Consider the following 6,716-nt stretch of genomic DNA (forward strand, 5'->3'; position numbering starts at 1 on the left):
AGGGCTTAGTTTATTTCGGAAGCATGTTGGGCCAAACTTGGAGCATGTTAGGGGCTAAAGATAATTTTTCGCTAGAAGGGCAAAATGGTCCTACAATGGGCTCAAGGACCAAAATTACAAAAATTCGAAAGATACAGGACCAAAATTGCCACCGCGAAAATTAGAGGACCAAATTTTCCATACCCCTATACATACAGGATGAAAAAGCAATATTGCCTATATATATATATTCTGCATTTCAACTGATTTGCTGTCTTATTGCAGAAAGGTGTGATATTAAGAGCATTGCCTGTTTTAGCTGAATCCCAAGAGACATGTTTGCTGCTGCTGAAAGCTGCTTCCCGAAATGCGGGAAGATGGTAGATTTGGGCTGTTCATCAGGGCCCAACTCTCTTTTTGTCATCTCCACATCCTGGATACAGTTGAACAGTTGTGCAGTAAGAAAAAGTTTATTGGATCAGATAACTCACCTGTATATGAGGTGTTTCTGAATGATCTTCCAGACAATGACTTCAACAACCTCTTCAAGTTGATTCGTCGTCAGGCGATTGGTAAGAATAAGAAGAGATGGTGTTTTTTGTATGGCTTGCCTGGGTCTTTCTACGATAGATTGTTTCCTAGCAACAGCCTTCAGTGGCTTTCTCAGGTATTAAGAACTTAATTATTTTATTATAGGAAAAACTGCAATTTCAACCCGTAACTATACGACGGTGAAAATTTTAATCTTCTTGGAACTTTATTTGTCAATTAAGCTCCATAATATTTAAAAAGAGTTGACAAATTAAGAACAAAGTCTGCAAAAAATTGAAAATGTCAACCTTGAGCCAGAAAGTGGACGAGATCCTTAAGATCCTCCCCGATCTACACAAGAACCTTATAGATCTGAAGTTAGAAATTGTAGATCTAAGGAGAAATCAAAGAGAAGCCTTGAGACATCTAAGTCATGACAAGAGTGAATCAGGGACGCCCTTGGAATAGTACCTCTTCTACATCAGAAAGGGAAGGCAAATGAGATTCCAAAGCCCAAGATCATAGAAGATTTCATCATCTCATCCATAAGATTATAAAGTAATGGAGGTAACAAGAGTAGATCTATCAGATTTATAAGAATTGGTGAAATTCATTTCCCAATTCGGGATTGTGGATAATATCCAAACCAATGAGATAACTCCAGCACTACCACCACCGTAGGGAAGTACATGTTCCAATGATTCTCCACTGGATCATCGAATGAGAACAAGTGTAGATTTCCACACCATCGCCACTCCAACGTTCGTTGGGATTAGGCTAAAAGAAAATCCAGGAAGAAATTCAAGAAGAGTGTCTGAAAATACACCTTAGGCAAGAACCATGCTCCAGCCCTTGCATCCATACGGCGCTATACTTAACCTGGATACCATCCATTTTCATAATACCGAGAAATTGATAGATGAGTGGGTTGAAGTCATCAAAATAGCAGTAACTACCTTAGAACTCGATAAGGAAAACTTCATAAAACTTGTGAAGGTAAGTTTGGAGGGATTTGTGAAGATCAGATGAGATAATACCCCAAACGATACCAAAGCCAGTATCCTTGCCGGAGATTCAAAAGGAGCGATAGCAGATCAGCTAGGAAGACTCATCAAGATACACTCATCGGAGATGGTTACTTCGAAGGAAGTAGAGTAAAAAAGGCTAAAGAATATGCACAAACTCTCTTTAACCTTGAACTAATGAGTATTTGCACGACAGATGAATATATCTATTAGTTTCGCAAGTATTTCTTCCAGAGTGCAGTAGCAACAATAGTAGCAGTCCCAATGTTCTTTGCAAAGATATGCAGTCCATAGAGGGAAATACTGATCTAGTCATACAAAGTACCTGAAAGATAGCTAGATTCAATTGCAAGGAAGATGCCTTTCCTTAAAGATAAACTCAAGGATTGGTGTTATCAAGCTTTTATCTAGAAAAATATGAAAAGACTGAGAGGTAATCTCAAACGAACTCCTCTATGTTGTGATAACACTAATTTTTCAACTATTATAGGAGAATCGAGCGAGCTAATGAAGAGGAGGAAACAAAATAGTGCCTCCTACCCTAGGAGTTCCAGAAGAACCTTTTTGCCGACATAGATTCTGGTGGTCCAAGTCAAAAGTCAAATCATACGAATTTGAAAAGAAAATAGGACCAACAAGGACGTTATCCTAAGGATCTAGACGAACAGATGCAAGATCCATAGAAAGAACCCTTATAAGGAGAACTTTTTGACGGACCCATACCCGAGCCAATTAAAGTTTGAAAGACTGCAATTGCTGGACCTATGGAGTAAGAGGACATATCTCTCCCGACTGCCTGCAGAAACATGGTGAATTGATAAAATTGGAAGCTACGGATGACATTCTAGATACAGTTTACTATGGCGATTTGGTACCCATTTACCAATTCGAAGACCTTCCGTCAGGCGAAAGCGTCTATGAGGAGGAAAATGAGACCGATTCAGATGGATCTTCAATCGTGTTCGAATAATAATAACGAGAGAGATAGGCTTCAAACCTCTGAAAGCTTGTCAGGGTTCTTTTTTAGAATGACAGTGTCAAACAAAACTATGAAAAGAATCATACGAAAAGACTCCAACCTTAGCCTATACGATGGATTTAGAATTGGAGGAATTCGAAGAGTCCTTAACCAAATAGAACTGTACCAAAGAAAGCATAACATAATCTACAAGTAAGTTCAGGTGAGTTTGCTATACTTATGGAATTTACTGGTAATGTGATGGAAATGAAACTTAATCCTAAAGAAGAAATATTGAAGAATTGAGTAAGTTTAGAGAAGAAATAGTTGTTACTATGAAATGGATCCATATAGGAACTATTGAAGTAGTAATGAAAGCAACTTTTAAGGAAGGAATTGATTCAAAAATACATTTATCTATAATGGATAGAAGAATTAATAACCTAAGAGATGGTTGTCTTAGGACAATGATGGGTAATCTATATGTGGAAAAATTGATATTTGATACTCATCCCAGGATCACATACAACCTAACAGACTATGATTTCAGCAGAGTCTTAACCCTTCATCAGAATTTTAAAAAAGGAAAGATCTAATGAAAAAAAGTAATAGATCATATTCTATAACTTATAGAATAGCTTGTGCCCTTTCCAATATACATCATTCTGATTTATTTCATAGGAAAGAGTACATTGAGATTCCTAGAATTTTCAAGGAATTTGCTTAGGTTATGGCACCAGATCCAATTAGGATACCTTGAATAGATGGTGTCTATATTGTTATAAAAGGTCACCCAATTTTAGATCGAACACTTAGCTCTAGAACTGAGTTTGATAGCAGAATGTCCTTTTCGAAAGATAGGATCATAGGCTACAGAGGGAAGGAGAAAGGAAAGAGTTATTAAAAGCTTTGACTCCTCAAGAGATTAGGGTGGATAACATGAAACTTAGATGCCATGAAATTTTGACATCACTGAAAAAGAAATCTTTTCCCTTTGTGATGAAGGCATGTTTGCAGGTGTTACAAGAAGAGAAAATGGGAGTATAACTTTAGGGTTAAGTTTCCTCAAAAATCATAAATCATGGGGGAGAAAAAGTAATGAAATGGAATTCAGTCTTGATGGTGTTACCATAAGGATTGAATGATGAGTCCCTTCTCTATATACATATATGTTGGTATGTTGTATGATCAATATAAGACAGAGTATTTTGCAGTTTATATTGATTCAAGATCAGGGATTTGCATGTCAAAACCTGGAGTTTTCCCTAAAGAAGCAGAGAAAACCTTACCCGTTATTGCAGGAGGGATTTTTCACAAAAGTTCCTAATACTCAATAAAAAAATATGAGAAGCCAAGATCATGATCAGAGGAGCATTTGGGTCACGTTGGTTTAGGGTAAAAACACCTCCAATTTACTTCATGATACAGGTGCTGATATTTTGTTTGGTTATAATTTCATTCAAATATTTGCAAGATATATGAAGATAATCAAAGAAATCTGTTAATCTTTACTTCTAATTGGGGTAGTGAGATACAAGTTTTGTGAAGAGAAAATGCCTTTAACAGGATAATACCTATAAATTTTCGCAGCAAGCGTGGTGAATTCGATGCCAAATTAACTAATCCGAAGAATATAGGATAAGAGGAAATTTGGTAAAGTTATTTTATCTTTCAAGCAACAAGGACTCATCGATAGCGATAGCTTCTATGGGAATCTGAAGAAGAGATTAGGAACCTCAAGGAAGCATTGCATGAGATAAAGTCATTAGATTTTAGCGAAGAAAGTAAGCTCTCTCTCGAGAACGTCAAGAGACTTATCCAGAGGAATTTCAGTGAAAATCATCTGGCATGATGAAATAGGAACAAGATCGAAGCTACTCTGAGAGTTAAAGAAAAATGCAAGTATGAGTACATTCGGTACAAGCCTATCCAGATGAGAATGGGAGATAGGAAGGATATGCAGGCAACTATCAAATAGCATATCAATCTTGGACTCATCGAGCCTGGAGTCTCTGCATACAATAACCCTGGATTTCTAGTGAGAAACCATGATGAGATAAAGAGAGGTAAACCTAGGTTGGTAATTAATTATCAAGGTATTAATAAAACATTAGAATTTAATCGATATTACATTCCCAATAGAGAGCACTTAATTGATTGCATTAAAGGTACAAAAATATTTTCTAAGTTTGACTGCAAATTTGAATTTATCAGATTAAAATGGACAATGAATAGAAAAAATTTACTGCATTCTCCACACCACATGGACAATATATCTGGAATGTACTTCCAATAGATTTAACTAATACATCTCAGATATTTTAAAGAAAAATGGATAATCTTTTTTAAGATTATTTTGAATTCATGTTTGTCTATATTCACAACATATTGATTGCATCTAAAAGTATGAAAGATCATATTAAACATTTTGAAATATTTTCTGATGCATGCCATAAAGAAGGTTTATTGCTTTCTGAGAAGAAAACTACTGTGATGTCAATAAAACTGAATTTTAGGAGTTCTTATTGATGAAACAGGAATTGAGTTACAGGACCATATTATGGAAAAAATCCACAATTTCCTAAACATACTCAAGGACAAGAAGCATTTGCAGAGCTTTTTGGGAGTTGTTAATTTTGCACGCATCTTCATTAAGGATCTTGCTAGTTGTCAGGCTTAATTGTCAAATTAAATTTCAATAGGATTAAAATTATCATCTGCTATTATAATTATGAGATTAAATTTACAATTTTTCCTATCATTGCAAGACGTTATAACAACATTATACTTTCACCCGAGCGAGCATGCACCATATATCTAAATTAACAGATATGGGTTCAAAATTGTAGAATCCTGAAGGACTGGAGCGTAACAGTAAAGAGAATATATACATGGAAAGAACAAGTCTTCTGGAGGTATTTGAAGCTTATGAGAAGCAATACGAAAGAGACTTCTCCACGTTTTTTAGCTTGAGAGGTGAAGAAATGATAGCTAGTGGACGTATGGTTTTGACATTTATCGGCAGAAGTGTTGAAGATCCCTCTTCCAAACATCATTCCGCCGATTACACTTTGCTTTCACAAACACTTATTGATATGGTGGCTGAGGTATGTACATATATATATATATATATAATTTACTCGATATATTGGTTAACTTAACTCTCTATTCCAAGAACTTGTGAAGATGGACGATTTGTACTCATTCAATGTGCCTATCTACATGCCCTATGAAGAACAAGTGAAGAGAGTGATACAAAATGAAAGATCCTTCAATTTGGACAAGCTGCATGTTTTTCCTGTCCGTTGGGATGCCCAATACAACATACTCAACTATGAAAATAATATAGGGTTTGATAAACATCGGAGTGGGAAATTGGTGGCAAATTGTGTTAGAGCTTTCATGGAACCATGGCTGCTCATTTTGGGAGAAAATGGGAGAGCATTTGTCCAAATAGAAATATTCATCATATTACACTATACTCATTTCCTTATCTAGGAAACGATAGTAATGTGACTTGTTAGGTTACCAAAAATTAAATGATTTGAATATTGAGTTATATGTAGTATCAATATTGTTTTAATGATCTGAAGAAAATAATGATTGAATATGGCGACTAGTGATAAATGATTTTTTGGTAAAAGAATTCTAATAAGTTAGATTTTACAAACGCATATGATGTTGGGATATTTCATACATCCTATGAAAAATCTTCGTAACACAAGAAAAGGACCTTGTTGGGCATTCATCACTAGTAGTAAACCCAAATTAAATCCTATCAAACTATTACAGAGATGATGAGTTTGAAAACCTTTATACAAATATAATTACAAATTAACGAATAAATAAAAAATAAAGAATAAATAAACAAATATGATTATACGAAATATGAAAGCAGTAAATCTCAATAGGATTTGGCTCAGGAGCCAGATCCCGCAAGGAGGAGGCTTAAACTCCACCATTGGCCAGCAACCCCTCATGGTTACTAAAACCTATAGTCACCAAGGTTAAACCACAAAGACCCACTAAAACCACTTAGGCTTCTCACTTAGAAGCACAAAGAATCACTCAGAAATATTGAGATCTTTCTACTCAAAAAATTTCACAAAGAACTTAGTTCACAATGAAAGGGGAAAGACAATTTATGTTTTGTCTATTCTTCTTCTCTGCCAGAAACACTGGTAGCCTTAAATAAATAGGAAGACATTTAAGTTGGTGAAAGA

The 6,716-nt window shown here is 35.4% G+C and overlaps 1 pseudogene; it reads left to right on the forward strand.

The window, feature by feature from the left end:
• On the forward strand, positions 315-6,001 carry LOC105173795 (annotated as a pseudogene).

Source organism: Sesamum indicum, linkage group LG11 (genome assembly GCF_000512975.1).
Source record: "Sesamum indicum cultivar Zhongzhi No. 13 linkage group LG11, S_indicum_v1.0, whole genome shotgun sequence".
Lineage (NCBI taxonomy): Eukaryota > Viridiplantae > Streptophyta > Magnoliopsida > Lamiales > Pedaliaceae > Sesamum > Sesamum indicum.